The sequence below is a fragment of the Pseudorca crassidens genome, chromosome 1, assembly GCF_039906515.1.
Source record: "Pseudorca crassidens isolate mPseCra1 chromosome 1, mPseCra1.hap1, whole genome shotgun sequence".
Classification (NCBI taxonomy): domain Eukaryota; kingdom Metazoa; phylum Chordata; class Mammalia; order Artiodactyla; family Delphinidae; genus Pseudorca; species Pseudorca crassidens.
In genome coordinates this window covers 184,529,346-184,552,081 of record NC_090296.1, presented here as the reverse complement: position 1 = coordinate 184,552,081, position 22,736 = coordinate 184,529,346, and the positions used below count along the sequence as shown (strand labels likewise).

Sequence of the window (22,736 nt, the reverse complement as noted above, 5' to 3'; positions counted from 1 at the left end):
TCATAAAAATGTACCCAGAGTTCTCATGAGGCTCCTGTCCTTAAGGGAGTTTTATCCCTGGAAGTTGCCAGGACACAAAGGTCCTAGGAAAGGGCCAGAGCAGGGGTTTCCATCATTGTCAGTGACTAATTACTACTTTTGACTGAATCAGGGTGGATACTTGTGGGCATTGTTTTATGTGCAAAAATAGATCTTTTATTTCCCAAATGTACTGTAGGCCTAGATTGATCTAGATGGAACTTGGAAAAATCCTGTGGAATGATTGATTCTTGTTGATTTCCCTTCAGACGACCTCATTCCTTTCCTTGACCCCCCCTCATTCCATCCTCCCCTTTCCTGCTCTTCCTTGTTGATGAGGGCTGAGGGCATTGCCCTAACAGACTGTATTTTTCTGAGTGGTGGTCATTACTTTCCCTTGGAGATTGGCTGAAAAATCATTCCTGTCACCTCTCTGGAATGTAGAGTTCCACCTTGGCATGCATGCGTTTGTTCTGCAGCTAGAGGTTGGCAGGGTTCTACTTCGTTTTCATTTTCTTGTACAATTAAGGCACCTAATTGTACAAGAATTGTGCAAATTCTTGTGGGCTCATAATAAATACCATAAAGTGATTTGCCAGTCTGTTGGCTTCAGTGGTGATTTTTGTACAGAAGGTATGCAAACAGCGGTTACCAAAGAGTTTAATTGGGAGCACACCATGACTATCTTTTGAACCTTGGAAACACAGAAGTGGATTTACACAGATAATTGTTCTGAAGTTTTCACATCTCATTTTTATATTTGCCAAACACATCCCCACCCGTTTCGTTTCTTGGCAGTGCAAATGTTTGGAGACACGTTGTATGTTCTCCAGCAGTCATGACTGACTTTTTCCCCACATACTGTAGTTGTACAAGTCTGTGGATGGAGCCAAACGGGGGGGATTCTTAGTCCATCATTTCAGTTTTAATTCCTTATAAAATATTAGTAGGAAGGCAAAGTTATTTTACATCAAAGTGACTTTTTTTGGGAAGTGGCAAATTAAACTTTATGGCCGCAGCTGTTCAGAGTGGAATTTGTAGGAAGTTAAAGAGAAGGGAATGCTTACAACACTGTGATTTAAATCCTTAGTTCAAGAAGGATGCAAGCTGTGAATAAACCAGGGTATTGAAATGTAGAAAAATATTTTTGTAAATATGTGTCTTAAAACCTAGGCCCTGTTGTTTCAGCCTGTCTTCCAAAAACAACGATGGCTCTGATTTTGCAATAGGAGTCTTTGTTTAGAGGTCAATGTGACACACTGAAAAAGAAGCGTAACTTAGTAGGAAGGCTCCCTAACGGCGAGTACAGTCAGCCTTGCATGTCTGCGGGTTGCGACTCGGTGGATTCCATCAACCACCTCTCGTTGATGTTGAACCCCGCGGAGGCGGAACCCGCGGAGGCGGAACCCGCGCGATTGAGCACCCATGGATTTTGGTATTCACAGCAGGTGCTAGAACCTCCTTGGATACCGTGGGACGACTGTTTACTGGGTAAAGAATTTGAGAAGGAGCAGGACCTTTACCACATGTTGTTCCTTTTCCTGGAGTATCACCTTCCTCACCCCTACCCGCCACCACATAACCTTGCTTAGTTGGTGCCTTTTTCTCCTTTAGCTCTCAACGCTTGACGGGGATGCCTTCTCTGATTTGGCTAGTCTCTCTACGGTACACTTTTATAGCCTTACATAATTCTTCATAATTATTAAAATATATAATTATTATAATTATAGCCTTACATAATTCTTCATATTTGAATAATATACTTATTCTAGGAACTCCATGAGATTAGGGAGAGTTTCATTATTTTTTGTTATTATTGCATCATCACTGCCTATGAACAATGCTTGGCACAGGATAAATTTTGGCAGTTGATAGGTATTTGTTTGATGAAGAAATCCATGAATGATTGAATGTGGGTGGCTATAGAAAGGCCAATAGAAAGATTTAGGCTCATGTCCTCCAGTTCAAATGCCTATGGGGCCAGCAGCCCAAGTAAATGATTGAAGGAGACTAGTGAAATGACTTGTCATGTGCTGGGCAACCAGATAGAATGTCATGGACAGGTGCCCACCTAGTGGATGTTCTTGTCCCTCCTTCAGTGGAGGCTAGTTCTTCCCATCATAGGGGTGTAGGCTTGGACTGTGGTAAATTTGAAGGACTGCCCCAGGCATATGGGTTAGGTTGTGGTGGACTTAAGTAGTAAAGAAAACTGGAAGGAGGTCTGCTGGAGGACCTGGAGCGTCAAGATGGTTTTTGAGCAGAGGCGAGAAATCATCAGATGAGGGAGTGTTTAGGAAGAAAGTTTTAGCAGACTGAGATGTCTTCAAGTAGAACAGAGGACTAGTAGGTTTTGAGGTTAACGTAATAGTCCATGCCAGAGCTAAATGAAGCAGGCACTGGGAGAAGAACCAATAGTTTAATATCTAGCACTGTTTTTGCAAAGACAAACGTATTAGAAAAACAGATTTCTGAAAAGTATACTACTCTTCATCGACGTCTTTCTGGAATCAACAGAAATGGTGACTGGAAGAGGAAATCGTGAGGTAAAGTCAGATTGCTGTGGGTTGAGGATTGAGTGGGATGTGAGAAAGGAAAGCCAGTGAATGGAGACTCCTCTTTTGAGAAGTTTTTCAAAAAAGGAAGAAAAGAGACCGGAGCAGAAGCAGGGGCAGTGGAAAATACCAGAAAGATACAAGGGGTAGGAGGGATTTACAGCACCAATGAGGATCCCTTTTTCTGAGGTAGTAAGAGCAGAGCAGAGTGGGTGTTGATGCCCAGTTCCTGAGGTGGAAATGGCAAGCGGACAGCAAGTTCTTGTCAGGAGGCAGGAGGAGGTCATGCACTCAGTGAGGAGAGTGTGTCGGGTTGGGGCTTTGCTTTGGAGAAGATATGTATAGGACGGAGTCCTGAAATGCATTTCCATTTCCACTTTTATCACAGATTTTATTGACAGGTGCTAAAGAAATATTCTTGGAAAGATTGAGGGAAAGCTTCTTTTGCATTTTCCTTCTGACTTGAAAACTCACCAGAAGCCTTAAACACTTCCTGAAATCTTGAAAGAAGTGAGTTCAGAACTGTGCTATGAAGGATATTTTGGACCTGTGGAAACCCAGAAGCCATCGCTTTTCTGTGAAGGATCCTGCTTTGACTCAAAGTCCAAGTCTAAGGCCTGTCTCACAGAGCTTCAATTAGCCCTTCAGTCAGATAACTGCATCTGAAGTGCTTCAGAAACTAATAGATCAGTACTGAAGTATAGTAAAATATTATGAAACTACTGTAGACATTCAGTAATGTCTTTGGAATCTGGTGAAACGTTAAGTTTACGAGTACTTTTTCATTAAAAAAATATTTTTGCTTTACCAGGCTGTTGCTGTTTTTCCATCAGTGAATTTCAGGCTAAGGTCTTTTCAGAGTATCTCCTGATAAGTCAACAAATCTATCTCAAATGTGTTTGTTACTAAGCAACCGTTACCAAGAGCCTCTGTAATTAAGATGAAACTTGCAAGGTAACAATGCCCAAACATAGTACCATTTTCACCATTTTCTGATAATGTTGAGAGTAGGGTGAATACAAGTGAAAGAAGACTCTATTTTAGTGAGAGCCCAGTGTCTGAAATTTCTGACTATATTGGCTGTCCTCTAGCTCACTCAGGACAGAGTGTTTGTGTTTGACAAATCAGCCAGTGATTTTTTCTTTTGTGTCTGCCGTACATATTCCTCACGTGAACCGGTGAGCACCTGCTTCAGGCAGGGTCCCTGTGCAGCTGTGGCACGACTGGCCATGTGGTACCCAGGCCCGCACTGTCTGACGTGTGCTCTGGCAAGCGGGGTGACCCGAGTGAGCTTCACATGAGCTCAGCCTCCTTTGCAGCCATTGACTGACCTAGATTAGGCTGCGATGCAGGCATGTTACGTACTTTGCTTAACAACACAGAGTGTCTTTTTCTTTTGGTGATTTGTAACGGAAGGCTCAGATGAATTTTTTCCTACTCATTGTGCCTGGCTCATGGCAGACGCTTTACAAATGTTTCTCTTTCCCTTCCCGATCCAGGGGCAAGGGTGTGGGTGTGGGGTAGGGTTTCCATGACGACCTGGTGTTGAATGACCTCCTTTCAGACCTGTTGTTAGATGCCCAATGGGCTGGAGTAGAGGTCCTCACCTCGTGGACGGCTTTGCTGATAAGAGGAGTCAGTCTGTCCCAGTCACCAAGCAATTACTGGGTGACCCTGCAGCTGCTTATAAACTTGTCGCTTCCCCACGGAGTTTCTCCTAGGTTGGCCTCACTGCAGGCAGAGTGGGTGTCAGTCACTGAAGAGCACTGACCAATACATTAGGATCTTGGGCATGTCATAATCACCTTGAACTTTAATTTCCTTGCCCTTCCACTGGGGACAGTATTCCCTCCTTGGCTTATGTAGTTGGATTGCCATAAGAATTAGATGAGGTAGGATATGTGAAAGTGCTGTGGAAAGGTATATATGTATTCATTTATTCAACAAATACTTACTGAGTGGCTCCTACGTGCCAGGCACTGTTCTAGTTTCATAATATATTTCATGCCAGCACAGATAACTAGATCTATTTAATTCTTTCACATGGCAGTTTAATATTCCATGGTATAGATGTTCCATAATTTATTTAACCATCTCCCAATTAATGGACATTTAAGTAAACAGTGCTTCATTGAACATCTTTATGCATATATTTTTGGCATGTATGAGAACATTTCTCTAGGAGAGTATTGCAAAAGATCAAAAGGCATGCATATTTAATATCTTGATGGGTACTATCATATTCTTCCCAAAAGGCAATTGACAAACTATCTACCCAACACGTATGAGAATACTCATCTTCCCATACCCTTGCTAATATGATCTTTTAAATTTTACCGATGTGTTGGATGAAAAGTAGTATCTAATGGTTGTGTTATTTTCAATTCCTGATTTATTAATGAGCATCTTTTACTGTTTATTGGCCATTATTACTTCTTCTATGATTAGCCTTTTTAGCTAACCTCTTTATCTACTGGGAGATATATATTTGTCTTATTAATTTGAAGGGGCGTTTTATACATTTAAAACATGTTTGACTGGACATACTTTTGAGATGATAGGTCCAGTGTTAGTCGCTATTTTACAGGGGAGATAAGAGGCGCATGAAGTTAAATAGCTAGTCACAGGTCACACAGCCAGTTAATGGTGGGACTTGGTTTAGAGCTAGGCTCCTTCTAGTCCAGTCTGCTTTTATTTGAGCAGAGAGGTTATTTGCGAAGCTCAGCAGGCCAGGGAGGGTGGGTTACCTCCGTGGTGGATGGCTGGAAGCAGCATGAGGGAGGCCTTTGAGTCACAGAAGAGGAATGGGGCTGAACACAGGCTTTTCCAAGTGTCAGTGGCCCTTCATGAGTTACCTAATCCTGGGAAAAAGTGAAGATTGGGGGCTGATGACTGTGTCTTTGTTCCTTAGGAGGTGGATAGAAAGGCAAAGGAGAACAAGAGTGACAGCCCCTGTAGGGTGCTGCCTTTCCGCCTTGCAAGGGCACAAGTACCCTACGCTTCAGCTGCCTCTGCATTGCAGACACCGGAGAATGTTACTATTCTTGATAATCACAAGAGAAACAGAACAAAGATCCTCTCCTTATTTGAATTTTCTGCAGCACCTCTTTTGAATAATCAGAACTTCTTTTTCTGATTGAATCATTACCATTTCCTTTTCTGTGTAAACCAGGAATAAAGTTTTCCTGAAATGGCTTCATTTTAGGCTTTTTCTCTTCTTATCCTGATCTGGCTTGTGATGTATGTTCAGTGGGGCACATCCTAGGGTACAGATTCTAGATTTTTTTTTAAGGCTGGAAGCAACCTTAGGGGCCATCTGGTTCAATTCACTTATCGAATCTAAGATCTTGGGAAGCATGGTGGTTTGCCAAGATTTCCCGATTATTCCAAGTCAAAGACTAGGACTGGGGACTCTTCAACTCTATTAGGACTTCTGGTTGTACCATTTGACATCTTTCTGAAATTTGTCTATTTTTTTCCTCCTTTTTCTTCCAGATTTCTTATCTTGAAAGTGAGGCTGGTGGTATTTATTTCATTCAACTGTTGCGCTAAGTAGTTATTTAAAAAGCATTTTCACATTTGAATTTTAACCCCATTTCTTCATTTTTTTTTAAAACGTGTTATTTTGTTAAGCCACTGAGCATTTCAGGATTTATTTGTTACTGCAGCAGAGCATAATACAGCCTGACCAAAATAAGTACAAAAAGGCTTATAACGAAAACAAACAACAACAAAAACGCAGTTCCCCTACCTGAGCTCTCCTCACTTTGTAGTCTTATTTCCCAGAGGACCACTTTTGATGTTTTAGCAGCTTCTTTGGGCATTGAAGTCCATATTTCTACTTATGATTTTACTTCTTATTTTTTAAGTATCAATTTTAGGCATTATCTATTAACTTCCCATTATGGCAGATGATTTTTTTAGCATCCCTAAATCATCAAGTACCCTGATTCTCTGCTTTGCATCTTCGCCAGGTGATATATAGGAAACGTGGGGGGTTAAATCCACATTTAGTTTTTTTTTTTTTGAAGTTTATATATTTATTTTATACAACAGGTTCTTATTACTTATCTGTTTTATACATATTAGAGTATGTATGTCAATCCTAATCTCCCAATTCATCCCACCCCCCACCCCCACCCCTGCTTTCCCCCCTTGGTGTCCATATGTTTGTTCTCTACGTGTGTGTCTCTGTTTCTGCCTTGCAAACCGGTTCATCTGTACCATTTTCTAGATTCCACATATATGCATTAATATACGATATTTGTTTTTCTCCTTCTGACTTAACTTCACTCTGTATGATAGTCTCTAGGTCCATCCGTGTCTCTACAAGTGACCCAATTTCGTTCCTTTTTATAGCTGAGTGATATTCCATTGTATATGTGTGCCACATCTTCTTTATTCATTTGTCTGTCGATGGGCATTTAGTTTGCTTCCATGACCTGGCTATCGTAAATAGTGCTTCAGTGAACATTGGGGTGCATGTGTCTTTTTGAATTATGGTTTTCTCTGGGTATATGCCCAGTAGTGGGATTGCTGGGTCATATGGTAATTCTATTTTTAGTTTTTGAAGGACTCTCCATACTGTTCTCCATAGCGGCTGTATCAATTTACATTCCCACCAACAGTTTAAGGGCGTTCCCTTTTCTCAACACCGTCTCCAGCATTTGTTGTCTGTAGATTTTCTGATGATGCCCATTCTAACTGGTGTGAGGTGATACCTCATTGAAGTTTTGATTTACATTTCACTAGTGATGAAACTAGTGATGTTGAGCAGCTTTTCATGTGCGTCTTGGCCATCTGTATGTCTTCTTTGGAGAAATGTCTATTTAGGTCTTCTGCCCATTTTTAATTGGGTTTATTTTTTAAATATTGAGCTGCATGAGTTGTTTATATATTTTGGAGATTAACCCTTTGTTTGTTGATTCTTTTGCAAATATTTTCTCCCATTCTGAGGGTTGTCTTTTCATCTTATTTATAGTTTCCTTTGCTATGCAAAAGCTTTTAAGTTTCATTAGGTCCTATTTGTTTATTTTTGTTTTTATTTCCATTTCTGTAGGAGGTGGGTCAAAAAAGATCTTGCTGTGAATTATGTCAAAGAGTGTTCTTCCTGTGTTTTCCTCTAAGAGTTTTATAGTGTCCGTCTTACATTTAGGTCTTTAATCCATTTTGAGTTTATTTTTGTGTATGGTGTTAGGGAGTGTTCTAATTTCTTTCTTTTGCATGTAGGTGTCCAGTTTTCCCAGCACCACTAATTGAAGAGACTGTCTTTTCTCCATTGTATATCCTTGCCTCCTTTGTCATAGATTAGTTGACCATAGGTGTGTGTGTTTATCTCTGGGCTTTCTATCCTGTTCCATTGATCTATATTTCTGTTTTTGTGCCAGTACCATATTGTCTTGATTACTGTAGCATTGTAATATAGTCTGAAGTCAGGGAGTCTGATTCCTCAAGCTCTGTTTTTTTCCCTCAAGATTGCTTTGGCTATTTGGGGTCTTTTGTGTCTCCATACAAATTTTAAGATTTTTAAATTCTAGTTCTGTTAAAAATGCCATTGGTAATTTGATAGGGGTTGCACTGAATCTGTAGATTGCTTTGGGTAGTATAGTCATTTTCACAATATTAATTCTTCCAATCCAAGAATATGGTATACCTCTCCATCTGTTTGTGTCATCTTTGATTTCTTTCATCAGTGTCTTATGGTTTTCTGAGTACAGGTCTTTGACCTCCTTAGGTAGGTTTATTCCTAGGTATTTTATTCTTTTGGTTGCAATGGTGAATGGGATTGTTTCCTTACCTTCTCTTTCTGATTTTTCATCCTTAGTGTATAGGAATGCAAGAGATTTCTGTGCATTCATTTTGTATCCTGCAACTTTACCAAATTCATTGATTAGCTCTAGTAGTTTTCTGGTGGCATCTTTCAGATTATTTATGTAGAGTATCATGTCATCTGCAAACTGTGACAGTTTTACTTCTTCTTTTCCAATTTGTATTCCTTTTATTTCCTTTTCTTCTCTGATTGCTGTGGCTAGGATTTCCAAAACTATGTTGAATAATAGTGGCAAGAGTGGACATCCTTGTCTGGTTCCTGATCTTAGAGGAAATGCTTTCAGTTTTTCACCATTGAGAATGATGTTTGCTGTGGGTTTGTTGTATATGGCCTTTATTATGTTGAGGTAGGTTCCCTCTATGCCTGGTTCCCTCTGGAGAGTTTTTATCATAAATGGGTGTTGAATTTTGTCAAAAGCTTTTTCTGCATATATTGAGATGATCATATGGTTTTTATTCTTTTTTTTTTTTTTTTTTTTTTTAACATCTTTATTGGAGCATAATTGCTTTACAATGGTATGTTAGTTTCAGCTTCACAACAAAATGAATCAGTTATATATATACATATGTTCCCATATCTCTTCCCGCTTGCGTCACCCTCCCTCCCACCCTCCCTATCCCACCCCTCCAGGCGGTCACAAAGCACCGAGCTGATCTCCCTGTGCTATGCGGCTGCTTCCCACTAGCTATCTACCTTACGTTTCGTAGTGTATACATGTCCATGCCTCTTTATTGCTTTGTCACCGTTTACCCTTCCCCCTCCCCATAGCCTCAAGTCCATTCTCTAGTAAGTCTGTGTCTTTATTCCTGTTTCACCCCTAGGTTTTTCATGACATTTTTTTTTTTCTTAAATTCCATATATATGTGTTAGCATACGGGTCTCTTGTAGACAGCAAATATATGGGTCTTGTTTTTGTATCCATTCAGCCAATCTGTGTCTTTTGGTGGGAGCATTTAGTCCATTTACATTTAAGGTAATTATCGATATGTGTGTTCCCATTCCCATTTTCTTAATTGTTTTGGGTTTGTTATTGTAGGTCTTTTCCTTCTTTTGTGTTTCTTGCCTAGAGAAGTTCCTTTAGCAGTTGTTGTAGAGCTGGTTTGGTGGTGCTGAACTCTCTCAGCTTTTGCTTGTCTCTAAAGGTTTTAGTTTCTCCATCAAATCTGAATGAGATCCTTGCTGGGTAGAGTAATCTTGGTTGCAGGTTTTTCTCCTTCAACACTTTCAATATGTCCTGCCACTCCCTTCTGGCTTGCAGAGTTTCTGCTGAAAGATCAGCTGTTAACCTTATGGGGATTCCCTTGTGTGTTATTAGTTGTTTTTCCCTTGCTGCTTTTAATATGTTTTCTTTGTATTTAATTTTTGACAGTTTGATTAATATGTGTCTTGGCGTATTTCTCCTTGGATTTATCCTGTATGGGACTCTCTGTGCTTCCTGGACTTGATTAACTATTTCCTTTCCCATATTAGGGAAGTTTTCAACTATAATCTCTTCAAATATTTTCTCAGTCCCTTTCTTTTTCTCTTCTTCTTCTGGAACCCCTATAATTCGAATGTTGGTACGTTTAATGTTGTCCCAGAGGTCTCTGAGACTGTCCTCAGTTCTTTTCATTCTTTTTTCTTTATTCTGCTCTGCAGTAGTTATTTCCACTATTTTATCTTCCAGGTCACTTATCCGTTCTTCTGCCTCAGTTATTCTGCTATTGATCCCATCTAGAGTACTTCTAATTTCATTTATTGTGTTGTTCATCGTTGCTTGTTTCATCTTTAGTTCTTCTAGGTCCTTGTTAACTGATTCTTGCATTTTGTCCATTCTATTGTCCATTCTATCTCCAAGATTTCGGATCAACCTTACTATCATTATTTTGAATTCTTTTTCAGGTAGACTGCCTATTTCCTCTTCATTTGTTAGGTCTGATGGGTTTTTATCTTGCTCCTTCATCTGCGGTGTGTTTTTCTGTCTTTTCATTTTGCTTATCTTACTGTGTTTGGGGTCTCCTTTTTTGCAGGCTGAAGGTTCGTAGTTCCTGTTGTTTTTTGTGTCTGTCCCCAGTGGCTAAGGTTGGTTCAGTGGGTTGTGTAGGCTTCCTGGTGGAGGGTACTAGTGCCTGTGTTCTGGTGGATGAGGCTAGATCTTGTCTTTCTGGTGGGCAGGTCCACGTCTGGTGGTGTGTTTTGGGGTGTCTGTAGACTTATTATGATTTTGGGCAGCCTCTCTGCTAATGGGTGGGGTTGTGTTCCTGTCTTGCTAGTTGTTTGGCATAGGATGTCCAGCACTGTAGCTTGCTGGTCGTTGAGTGAAGCTGGGTGCTGGCGTTGAGATGGAGAGATCTCGGAAATTTTTGCTGTTTGATATTATGTGCAGCTGGGAGGTCTCTTGTGGATCAGTGTCCTGAAGTTGGCTCTCCCACCTCAGAGGCACAGCACTGACTCCTGGCTGCAGCACCAAGAGCCTTTCATCCACACGGCTCCTTAATTTGGGATGATTGGTTGTCTATTCAGGTATTCCACAGATGCAGGGTATATCAAGTTGATTGTGGAGCTTTAATCCGCTGCTTCTGATGCTGCTGGGAGAGATTTCCCTTTCTCTTCTTTGTTCTCACAGCTCCCAGGGGCTCAGCTTTGGATTTAGCCCCGCCTGTGCGTGTAGGTCGCCGGAGGGCGTCTGTTCTTTGCTCAGACAGGACGGGGTTAAAGGAGCCACTGATTCGGAGGCTCTGGCTCACTCAGGCCCGGGGGTAGGGAGGGGCACGGAGTGTGGGGCGGGCCTGCGGCGGCAGAGGCCGGCGAGACGTTGCAGCCTGAGGCGCGCCTGTGCGTTCTCCCGGGGGAGTTGTCCCTGGATCCCGGGACCCTGGCAGTTGGTTTTTATTCTTCAGTGTGTTAATATGGTGTATCACATTGATTGATTTGTGTATATTGAAGAATCCTTGCATCCCTGGGATAAATCCCACTTGATCATGGTGTATGATCCTTTTAATGTGTTGTTGCATTTTGTTTGCTAGTATTTTGTTGGGGATTTTTGCATCTATATTCATCAGTGATATTGGTCTGTAATTTTCCTTCTTTGTGGTATGTTTGTCTGGTTTTGGTATCAGGGTGATGGTGGCCTCATAGAATGAGTTTGGTAGTGTCCCTTCCTCTGCAATTTTTTGGAAGAGTTTGAGAAGGATGGGTGTTAGCTGTTCTCTAAATGTTTGATAGAATTCACCTGTGAAGCCATCTGGTCCTGGACTTTTGTTTGTTGGAAGATTTTTACTCACAGTTTCAATTTCATTACTTGTGATTGGTCTGTTCATATTTTCTATTTCTTCTTGTTCAGTCTTGGAAGGTTATAACTTTCTAAGAATTTGTCCATATCTTCCAGGTTTTCCATTTTATTAGCATAGAGTTGCTTGTAGTAGTCTCTTATGATGCTTTGTATTTTTGCAGTGTCTGTTGTAACTTCTCCTTTTTCATTTCTAATTTTATTGATTTGAGTCCTCTCCCTCTTTTTCTTGATGAGTCTGGCTAATGGTTTATCAATTTTGTATGTCTTCTCAAAGAACCAGCTTTTAGTTTTATTGACCTTTGCTAGTGTTTTCTTTGTTTCTATTTCATTTATTTCTGCTATGATCTTTATGATTTCTTTCCTTCTACTAACTTTGGGTTTTGTTTGCTCTCTGTTGCTTTACGTGTAAGCTTAGATTGTTTATCTGAGATTTTTCTTGTTTCTTGAGGTAGAATTGTATTGCTGTAAACTTCACTCTTAGAACTGCTTTTGCTGCATCCCATAGGTTTTGAATCGTCGTGTTTTCATTGTTATTTGTCTCTAGGTATTTTTTGTCTCTTTGATTTCTTTAGTGATCTCTTGGTTATTTAGTAACGTATTGTTTAGCCTCCATGTGTTTGTGTTTTTTATGTTTTTTCCCCGTAATTGATTTCTAATCTCATAGTGTTGTGGTCTGAAAAGATGCTTGATATCATTTCAATTTTCTTAAATTTAATGAGGCTTGATTTGTGACCTAAGATGTGATCTGTCCTAGAGAATGTTCCATGTGCACTTGAGAAGAAAGTCTAATCTACTATTTTTGGATGGAATGTCCTATAAATCTCATTTAAATCTCTCTGGTCTATTGTGTCATTTAAAGCTAGTGTTTCCTTATTAACTTTCTGTCTGGATGATCTGTCCATTGGCGTAAATGAGGTGTTAAAGCCCCCCACTATTTTTGTGTTACTGTCAGTTTCCTCTTTTATAGCTGTTAGCATTTGCCTTATGTACTGAGGTGCTCCTGTTGGGTGCATATATATTTATAATTGTTATATCTTCTTCTTGGATTGATCCCTTGATCATTATGTAGTGTTCTTTCTTGTCTCTTGTAACATTGTTTATGTTGAAGTCTACTTTATCTGATATGAGTATTGCTACTCTAGCTTTCTTTTAATTTCCATTTGCATGGAATATCTTTTTGCATCCTCTCACCTTCAGTCTGTATGTGTCCCTAGGTAGACAGCATGTATATGGGTCTTGTTTTTGTATCCATTCAGCAAGCCTATGTCTTTTGGTTGGAGCATTTAATCCATTCACATTTAAGGTAATTATTGATACGTATGTTCCTGTTACCATTTTCTTAATTGTTTCGAGTTTGTGTTTGTAGGTCCTTTTCTTCTCTTGTGTTTCCACTTAGAGAAGTTCCTTTAGTATTTGTTGTAGAGCTGGTTTGGTGGTGCTGAATTCTCTTAGCTTTTGCTTGTTTGTAAAGTTTTTGATTTCTCCGTCGAATCTGAATGCGATCCTTGCCTGGTAGAGTAATCTTGGTTGTAGTTTCTTCCCTTTCATCGCTTTAAATATACCGTGCCTCTCCCTTCTGGCTTGTAGAGTTTCTGCTGAGAAATCAGCTGTTAACCTTATGTAAGTTCCCTTGTATGTTATTTGTTGTTTTTTCCTTGTTGCTTTTAATACTTTTTCTTTGTCTTTAGTTTTTGTCAGTGTGATTACTGTGTGTCTTGGCGTGTTTCTCCTTGGGTTTATCCTGCCTGGGACTGTCTGCCCTTCCTCGTCATGGGTGGCTGTTTCCTTTCCCATGTTAGGGAAGTTTCCAACTATAATCTCTTCAGATATTTTCGCGGGTCCTCTCTCTGTCTCTTCTACTTTTGGGACTCCTATAATGCGAATGTTGGTGTCTTTAAATGTTGTCCCAGAGGTCTCTTAGGCTGTCTTCATTTCTTTTCATTCTTTTTTCTGTATTCTGTTCTGCGGCAATGAATTCCACCATTCTGTCTTCCAGGTCACTTATCTATTCTTCTGCCTCAGTTATTCTTCCATTGATTCCTTCTAGTGTAGTTTTCATTTCAGTTATGGTATTGTTCATCTCTGTTTGTTTGTTCTTTAATTCTTCTGGGTCTTTGTTAAACATTTCTTGTATGTTCTTGATCTTTGCCTCCATTCTTTTTCTGAGGTCCTGGATCATCTTCACTATCATTATTCTGAATTCTATTTCTGGAGTGTTGCCTCTCTCCACTTCATTTAATTGTTTTTCTGGGATTTTATCTTGTTCCTTCATCTGGTACATGGTCCTCTGCCTTTTCATTTTGTCTGTCTTTCTGTGAATGTGGTTTTCATTCCACAGGCTGCAGGATTGTAGTTCTTCTTGCTTCTGCTGTCTGTCCTGTGGTGGATCTCTGCATATTTTTGAAAGCCCATTTTTGCAGCTTCTGTTATGCATATAACATGAGCTTAGTCAGCACTTGTCGAATTAATGAAAGGTTTAGGTAGTTGTTTTGTATTTCTGTGCTTCAGTCTCACACACACACACACACACACACACACACACGCACACACACAGACACAGACACACAGAGACACACACGTTCTTAATTCCAAATTCACCACTGTTTCACCCTTTCAAGGTTATATAGTCTATCTCCTGGTTTCAGACATAGAAATATTTGAAATACTCAGAGTAAATAAAATTCTCCCCTGATTTTAAAGCATTTACAGAAGGGGACACCAAATGTCCCCTTCAGCCTTCATTTTGATTTTTCATAATTGATCTTGTTAGGAAATTTCTTTGTGTGCTTTAGTCTCTGGTTCTAGACTGCTGTTGTCTCCAGTGTGTTGTCACACAGAGCACCCTCAGGGTAAAGCAAGCTGGAGTGTGCATGGTTACGGGTCACAGGGTGCCTCAGGTTGTGCTAATAGATGGGGTTGGTACAATCCAGGGTGAAATTGTATTTTTCTTGTTTGTGTGGTCATGAGCTCAGAGAAGGGCCAGGCACATTTGAAGTCGGATATCTGTGTACTGGGAACACCACCAATAGGGAATGCTTAGGAATGGGGGGGTTATATTACCAAGGAGAATGCTAGGAGAATTACTGTTCCTACAAGTTTCCCCACTGAATAAGGTCTTTTGTCCTGTTACAAAGAGTGATTCACAACCGTTTAGTCCTGGCCTGGCTTGGGTAGATATCTGGATACCAGGCGTGGTACTTGCCTTCTACCTAGAAGCATTTGGTGTTAGGTCAGGAGGGAGATTTTCCAGAAGAAGAGTTCTGCTGAAGGGGCTGGGGTGGGGGAAATAACCCTGAACCTCAGCTACCCTGTTGAAGTTAAACTCTGGGGCAAGCATTTGCTGTGGGCATCCCACGTTCTTGGTATTAGAGCCCTCATCTCAGGGGATATAATTGACTTTCGGTTCAAAGTAGAGGAAAGCTTAACATACTTTAAATAATCCTTTCTCTAATTTCCCTTTTCTCCATTTTATTCAATCCAATTCTACTCTCTCAGATTTACTTTTCCAGCTCTTAATCATCTTTTTGTGTTTCTCTATTAGTGGGTGATTTTTGATGTCAAAGGGTGGCTTTTTAAAAAAAAAGTTACTTTAATATTTGTGTTTCTTTCTTTGAAGTTTAAAAAGAACATAATACCAGACATACAGAAAAGTTGCAAGAATATTAAAAAGAATTCCTGTAAACCTTTCATCTAGATTTTCCAAATGATGATGTTTTATCCTTTTCTCTTTTTCTCTACTTTTTTCTTTTTTCTGAACCCCTGGGATAAGTGCAGACATGGTGTCTCTGTCCCTAAATACTTCACTGTGTATTTCCTAGAAAAAATGGAACTCTCATTTAAATAGCACGTAACTTTCAAAATTGGGAAATTAACATTGATACCGTAGTACTATCTAATCTACAGACCTCATTCAGATTTTACTAATTGAAAAAAAGTCATTCTTAGCAAAAGAAAATCCCAGACCATGCATTTTATTGAATTGTCATGTCCCTTTCGTCTTCTTTAATTTGGAACAGTTCTTTCATTTCTTTTATGACAGTGACATTTTTGAGCAGTACCGACCAGTCCTTCCTCCCTCCCTCCCTCCCTCCCTCCCTTCCTTCCTTAGAATGACCGTTATTTTACATTTGTTTGCTGTTTCCTCATTATTAGATTCAGGGTATTCATTTTTGGCAGGTCTAAAATTACTATTCTTTTTTAATGAATATTAACTTATAAGGAATATTGGTTTATTAAAGTTGAAAACTAGATTTTTAATTTTTTTCTATAAATTTATTTATTTTATTTTTGGCTGCATTGGGTCTTTGCCGCTGTGCACAGGCCCTCCCCAGTTGTGGCGAGCGGGGGCCACTCCTCGCCGCGGTGCGCGGGCCTCCCACCGCGGTGGCCTCTCTTGCTGTGGAGCATGGGCTCTAGGTGTGCGGGCTTCAGTGACTGTGGCTCGTGGACTCCAGAGCGCAGGCTCAGCAGTTGTGGCACACAGGCTCAGTTGCTCCGCAGCATGTGGGATCTTCCCGGACCAGGGTTCGAACCTGTGGCCCCTGCATTGGCAGGCGGACTCTCAAGCACTGCACCACTAGGGAAGCCCTAGATTTATTTTTATTTTATCTAAAATACTTGTTCTTCTTTATATAAATCTAGTAAGTAATGTATAAAATAAGAACAAACAATTTTCAGATGTTTGGTTTAAATAATGGCCAATAAATTCAAGTTGGACAGACTAAATTCCCATTAATCCATTTAGTTTAAAAGTTAATCACATTTCTTAAGCATTTAAAGTTTCATTTGTAATGAATATATCCACTCTTCTTTTTAATTGCTTTAAATGCCTACTAAAGTAAACTGAAAGGCCTTCACATTCTTCTAAACATTCTAGTACTGTTGGAAAAGACTTACAATTTCACTTATACTTAGTCACAAGTGTGTTACAATCCAGCACATTCCCAAAGATGGCAGGTTCTCAAGCATTCCATGCGATTTAATACCTAATGTGCCAAGATTATCCTGAACTTAATACAAATTATTAATACTGGTGCCTTTATATACTTCAGTATCTCTGTATTTAGTTCCAAATCCTCCCAGGGTTATCAAGACACATACTCACTGAGGGAAGAAGATATATTATGTGAGGTTGGCTAAGGTTGCCATGCTAATAGTTGGGGTGAGTGGGCCACCGTGCATTTGCTTATCTGACAGAGAGTTGGAGTTGAGGAGGCATATGTCCAGTTCTTTTAGAACTGCCAATAAGTTCCTTTTATAATCACTATGACAGCAGGGGGCGAAACCCTATACAGTTGCTATGACAACAGATGGCAGTCCACACACTTCCCATAAGATGGATTTTTCAACCTTGGTTTCCTGTGTTGATAGCCTTGTGTCCTTTCATCTGATTTGAGTAGGCATACGTCTGCATCCTTATCCAGGCTGCAACTAATTTCCTCTACTGCTTGATTACATTCTGCATTTCTTTAGTTTTTGGCAGCATTATATAGTCATTTTATTCTATCTGATTGGATTTTGCATTTCCTTTCAACTTTTTGGCCACAAGTCTAAAGTTTCACGCTAATGAAGATGTGTTTCTCTAATTTCTCCATGTTACTTTGAATTATAGCCTTTAGAGATTGGCCTAGATTCCCAGAAAGAGTTCCACTAGTGCTATGTAATGTGATTATGAAAATTCCTAGGCCAGCCACTGCTCTTAACATCTGAGAGCTCTGTGTATATATTGTAACTAGAGATGACAAAGCGGGTTGTCTTCGAATTTTGTTATTGAATTGCTTTTGAGCAGATTTGAAGGTTTAATCACAATTGGACAGATAGGATCGAGTAGGTACTGTATAAGAATATCGAAGTAATGGATAGTGGCTACTGTTTATTATGATGTGCCATTTCCTTTTTAAAATTTAATTTCACTTCGCTTACTTACAGTGTCTGCGGTAATAATAGCCATTTTCTGTTTTCTCGGCAGGTATTCCGTCCCATTGTCCTCTTTTCTAACTCTGAGTTGCCATCTCTGTTGTGTTTTTATCATCCATTGCCTCTGGTCTGCCTCACTTCCTCCTCTGACATCTCATCTTGGTGAACTCTGACCCCTCTTTTGGTTTTTCTAGAAGCCAAGTGCTGCTTGTATTTGCTCGGTATTTTTTACCTTGTAGTTATGGTAGAGGTGTAGTTGAAGGCCCATTTATTTGAAAGGTTTCTTCTCTGTGTCTCCTGGGGAAACCCCTCAGTTTTACCTTCTGAGTCACTGCATGTTGAGCGCAAAGGAAGAGCCTATCAACTCTCTCCCTCAGAGGGCTGCTTCTTGAATGTGTCCATCTCTTCTTGGTCTTGGAAGTTCCCAGCAGAAAACGGACACATTTTCTAAGTATTTAGTGTGGGTTGGGACAGTGCCATCAGTTGTGCCAATAATGCAAGACTCTCTTGGTTTCTGTTGTTTGAAGAAGCCAGTTTTATGCTCCTTCCTTCACTGTCCTTCGTGGTTTTAGTCATCATTAGCCTGTAGAAGAGGGACCTGGCAAAGAGGAGCTGACCACTGACTGTTAGAAATCCCAGTGCCCATGGCCCCCCTCCCCCCGCCCCGTTCATCTCCTCTCCACATGCTCTGTTTTGCTTTTGCTTATGTGGTGCCACTAATAGGAAGTGGCCGTGGCAACAGCCTCAGTGACCTTGACCTTCGATGGATTTTTAAAGGCCGAAAGCCCAGGAGGAAATTAGCAGCAGTAGCCATGGTATCCTTAGCCACTGAGCACGATCACTTGGTAAACTGGACTAATTCTACAAAGCTCTACTTGTCCAAGGCTGAGCCAGGTTGGTGATGACCAACATTTCCCCTACGTTTTACAGTTGTAAACGAACACCAATGCTACGTGAACAATTAACCATGAAGACTAAGCACACAAGAATAGTTTTGTGTAGTTGAATACGATAGAGTTTGGATGTTTGGATGAATACTCATTGAGTATTCATTGAGAATATGTTGAGTTTGGATAAATACTCATTATATACGTACTCTTATAATGCTAATAATAATACCTATTTGTTAAGTACCAGATGCCAGAGGCTTTGAAAAGGTTTTTGTTGAATTTAACAACCTTCTGAGATAAGTGTTGTAATAATCTCTGGGTTTATGAGTAAGAGGTTAAATATGTTGCTCAGACGTGACCAGTAAGTGGTAGAGTCAGGACTCAGGCCTGTGTCTGCCTGGGACTAAAGACCGTGCTTTAATCACTTCCCTGTAGGCGTATGTTATAAGGCGTTATGTAATGCCTATCTTAGAAGGATTTTTCCTTGCTAAATCAAGATTTTGTGCCAGTCAGGGAAGTCAGCCGAAAGCACTGATTTAAGGAAGAACCCTATAAACCCCCCAGTACTTTCCCTAGATGTCTAATAATTCCACCAATCGATGACTTATTGGGGTAATAAGCAGCTCTTCCTTCCCACAAAGAGTGAGACTTTATATCAGTCCTTTTGCCCTAACTATGAATTAACGTATCCAGATTGCCTTCCTACAACAAACTGCAATGTACTATTGAACAAAAGTTTAGATGGTTAGGGAGGAGAGATTGGAAGTAATTTTGGGACACAGAGACTGCTCAGAATAGAGCAGGTCTTCGAGAGCCTTGTCTAGCAAAAGGGCAGCCAAAGGTAATGGGCTGCAGAGGGAGGAGAGAGAGGATTTAGAAGCTGGAAAAGGGCCGGGATACAGAGGAGAAGTGGGGGAGGCCTCAAATCAAGTTCACTTCTCTTCTGATTTTGCTTAACCTGAGGATTCCTGATACTGGAGTCCTGGTTGAGCCCTGGAGTGTAACTGAGGATGCGGGCGAGGGAGAGGATATGAAAGAGGGAACAGTCAGGAGAGTAGTTCTCAGACTTCAATATTCACCACACATTTGGGGCTTTCTTAAGACATGGAGATTTCTGAACTCTACTGCTAGAGAATCTGATCCAGCAGGTGTGGGATGGACCCAGGGATCTAGGTTTTATCAACCTCACTAGGTGATTCTAATGCAGATGATCTGAAGACCAAGCTTCTGGAAATTTTGGGTTGGAGTCTCTTCCACTGAGCTCATAGAAAGCCCGCAACCCAACTCAGATTTTGATCTGGTGGCTTCTATGAGGGTGTAGGCCCCCTAGCTGGACAACTGAAGGTTCTTGAATAAAAGAAGGAGCTCTCTGTCTCTTTGAGAACTGCATTGGATCTAACCAGTCAAAACTCTTTAAGATCCAGAAAGTTCTGCCTCAGGGACAGGGTGTCCTACTCTTCCTCACCTCTTACTAGTTTCTAGTCGCCTCTCTTGTCCTGGCCCGGTTTAGGCCAAGAGTGGCCAACTGCAGAGAGCCGATGGTGGTAGGGTAGCCACTGAGATCACAGATCTTTCGGTGTTGAAACTGAGATAGTCGCAGACATCTGGGATGGTTGGCCACCCTGCTTGCACAGAAGCCCTCATTGTGTAGTCCCATCATACCTCTGCTCAGCACACAGAAGGGCAGTGAATGGCATCTCGGCCAGATGAGTAGCTCGACAGGCACATTCCTTGTGTCAGTTGGAGCTCTTCCTTTTCTTTAGTGTAGACGCCCTTTGTGGTTATTTTCTTTGGCTCTTCAGGCTTATTTCCTGCAGCTCCAGGAGGCTGAATGCAGGTAACCTTACCTGGTCCCAGAAGTAACCTATCAATGCCTCATTTTTGTCAAATATTATTATGCCAAGAATCATTGCCAGCTTAAATTTTTTTTTTTTTTTTTTTCATTCTCCACTGAGGCTGTAACTAGGATGTGGGTTTCCTGAGACTGGAGAAATTAGATCTTAAAACAGCCCCTTGGGAGGCTAAGGATGGGGGAATACCAGAGAAAGGGGTTCAGGGAGGATGAACTATCCTGGTGGCAGAGGCCCTGTGGCTTCACCTCACCCAGTGGACTTACTCTTTTATTAGCTTAGAGAGACTCTAGTATATTCTTCCTGAATTCAGTTTGGAAGAGGGAAACGTGTTTTCTTGAGTGTGGAATGTCCCGCAGGTGGAGTTCAGGCTGCTTTGTTCTCAGCTTGGGCTCCTGGATGAAACAGAGTCTATACACACAGCTCTGTTTGAACTAAAATGATGCACGGTGGGTGTCCAGGGAGGGAAGTGAATGAGCGTGCTGGAACCTGGACAAGCGATGTCCTCAGTTGAGGGTAGACTGGGCAAATGAGCAAGCTGAATAAACCCATTTTTGGTTTTTAAAAGAGGTATAAAATACTGAAGTGTGTGTACATAGATAACAGAGTCTGAATGGGATTCTTAAGAGAAATTCTGTTTTAAGCCAAAGCATCATTGTAGAATCAGGGTAGCACACCTCCCAGGTGAAAAGGAACAGCATTCTCCTGTAACAAATCCTGATGCTTGTTACAGCAGTGGCGGAACTCAGTAATCACCCAGGACATAACTTGATCCCAGAAGGTTTTCCATCTAATTATATTTTGCAATTGCTAATATTAAAAGTAATTTGCAATTGCTAAATACACACTAATTGATGGGATATTTGTGAGGGTAGTGAGGAAGATGTTCCAGAAGCTTTCTGATGGATGGGAAACCACCTTTGAATGGAAACTTGTTCAAACCCAGATAATTAGGGATTAAAGTAAAAAAGATAGCCTTTGGGGAAGAGAGACTTATAGTTTATGATGTGGGTTTACATGGATTGAATGGTGTCTCCTAAAATTTATGAAACATGTAGGAAATTCCTGAAAAAATTTGAGAATGAGCGAATCAATCCTGCCTTCTGACTTTACTGTTACCAAGTATTTCTAACACTGTTGCTAAAATGACCTGGAAACAAAAAGGCTATAGAGAAAGAATACTTTGCCCTTATAAAGCGGCTTTGAGTCTAAGAGAGTAGAGTATTACTCCAATAAATTCAAACGTAAGTTTTTTGGTGTGTGGCATCAAAAATTTGGCACCTGTTAGGTAAACTTGCACGTCTGTGGAAAAGAAAACAGAGAGTGACTTGTATGCAGGACAAAGATGACCGACAACATCAAGTGGTCCCCAGCAGGGAGGCTCTGGGATGCAAGGACGCCACCTGGGTGAATAAGAGATGTTGTCATGGAAGCCACATCACCCATCCAGCCTCTACTCTGCTCTTATTTTTTAAGACCTATATTTCTTTGGAAAAGGTAGCCCTAGGATTAATGTAATTGGATCTTTACTGCTAACAGTAGCTAACAGGGACTTGATGCTCACAGTGGGCTGTGCACTGTTCTGAGTGCTTTTCCTGTATTAACTCATATAATCCTTACAACTCTCTGAAAATGCTCTATTTTTTCTCTCCTAATTTTTTTAATTTTAATTTTTTTCTCTTAATTTTAAGATAGGGAAGATCTGGGTACAGAGAAGAGAGTAACTCAACTCAGAGTCACACAGAGTGTTAGTAGTAGAATTGAGATAGAGTCTGGCTTCAGAATTTGAACCACCACCCTATGTACGCCTCCTCAGTCATTTCATTTTGTTAAAAATAGTACCTCCTTCTCTTACCTTGAAGCAGCGACTTGGGCTGAGAAATGATGTGAGGGCTGCAGCCTTACGAACAGACTGAAGGTGTCACAGAAAGAAGGCTACCAAAAGAATGAAGTGGGACTTGTACCTCAAATCATTTAAAAATATTAACTCAAAACTTAAATGTAAGAGCTAAAGTTATAAAACTCTTAGAAGAAAACAGGCATAAATCTTTGTGACCTTGGATTAGGTGGTGGCTTTATATATGACACCAAGAGCACAAGCAACAGAGGAAAAAGTAAATTGGACTCCATCAAAATTTAAAAACTCTTGTGCTTCAAAGGGCATTCTCAAGAAAGTGAAAAGACAACTCACAATATGTGAGAAAATATTTGCAAATTATATATCTGACAAATGATTTGTATCCAGAATATATGAAGAGCTGTCACAGCTCAGTCGTTAAAAGACAAATAACCCAGTTAAAATTGGGCAAAAGATTTGAATAGACATTTCTCCACAGAAGATATACAAAGGGCCAATGAGCATAAGAAAAGAGGCTTAGTTTTTAGGGAAATGCACATCAAAACCACAAG

General features: G+C 40.5%; 1 protein-coding gene and 1 long non-coding RNA gene across 3 annotated transcripts in view; both read left to right on the top strand.

The window, feature by feature from the left end:
- NEBL (nebulette) overlaps window positions 1–22,736 on the top strand; it is a 339,555-nt gene that overhangs the window by 23,291 nt on the left and 293,528 nt on the right. The window lies entirely within an intron of this gene.
- Window positions 2,727–5,765, top strand: LOC137204931 (uncharacterized). The gene is made up of 2 exons (XR_010933913.1): window positions 2,727–3,080; window positions 5,482–5,765. It is a non-coding gene; the product is annotated as an uncharacterized lncRNA (long non-coding RNA).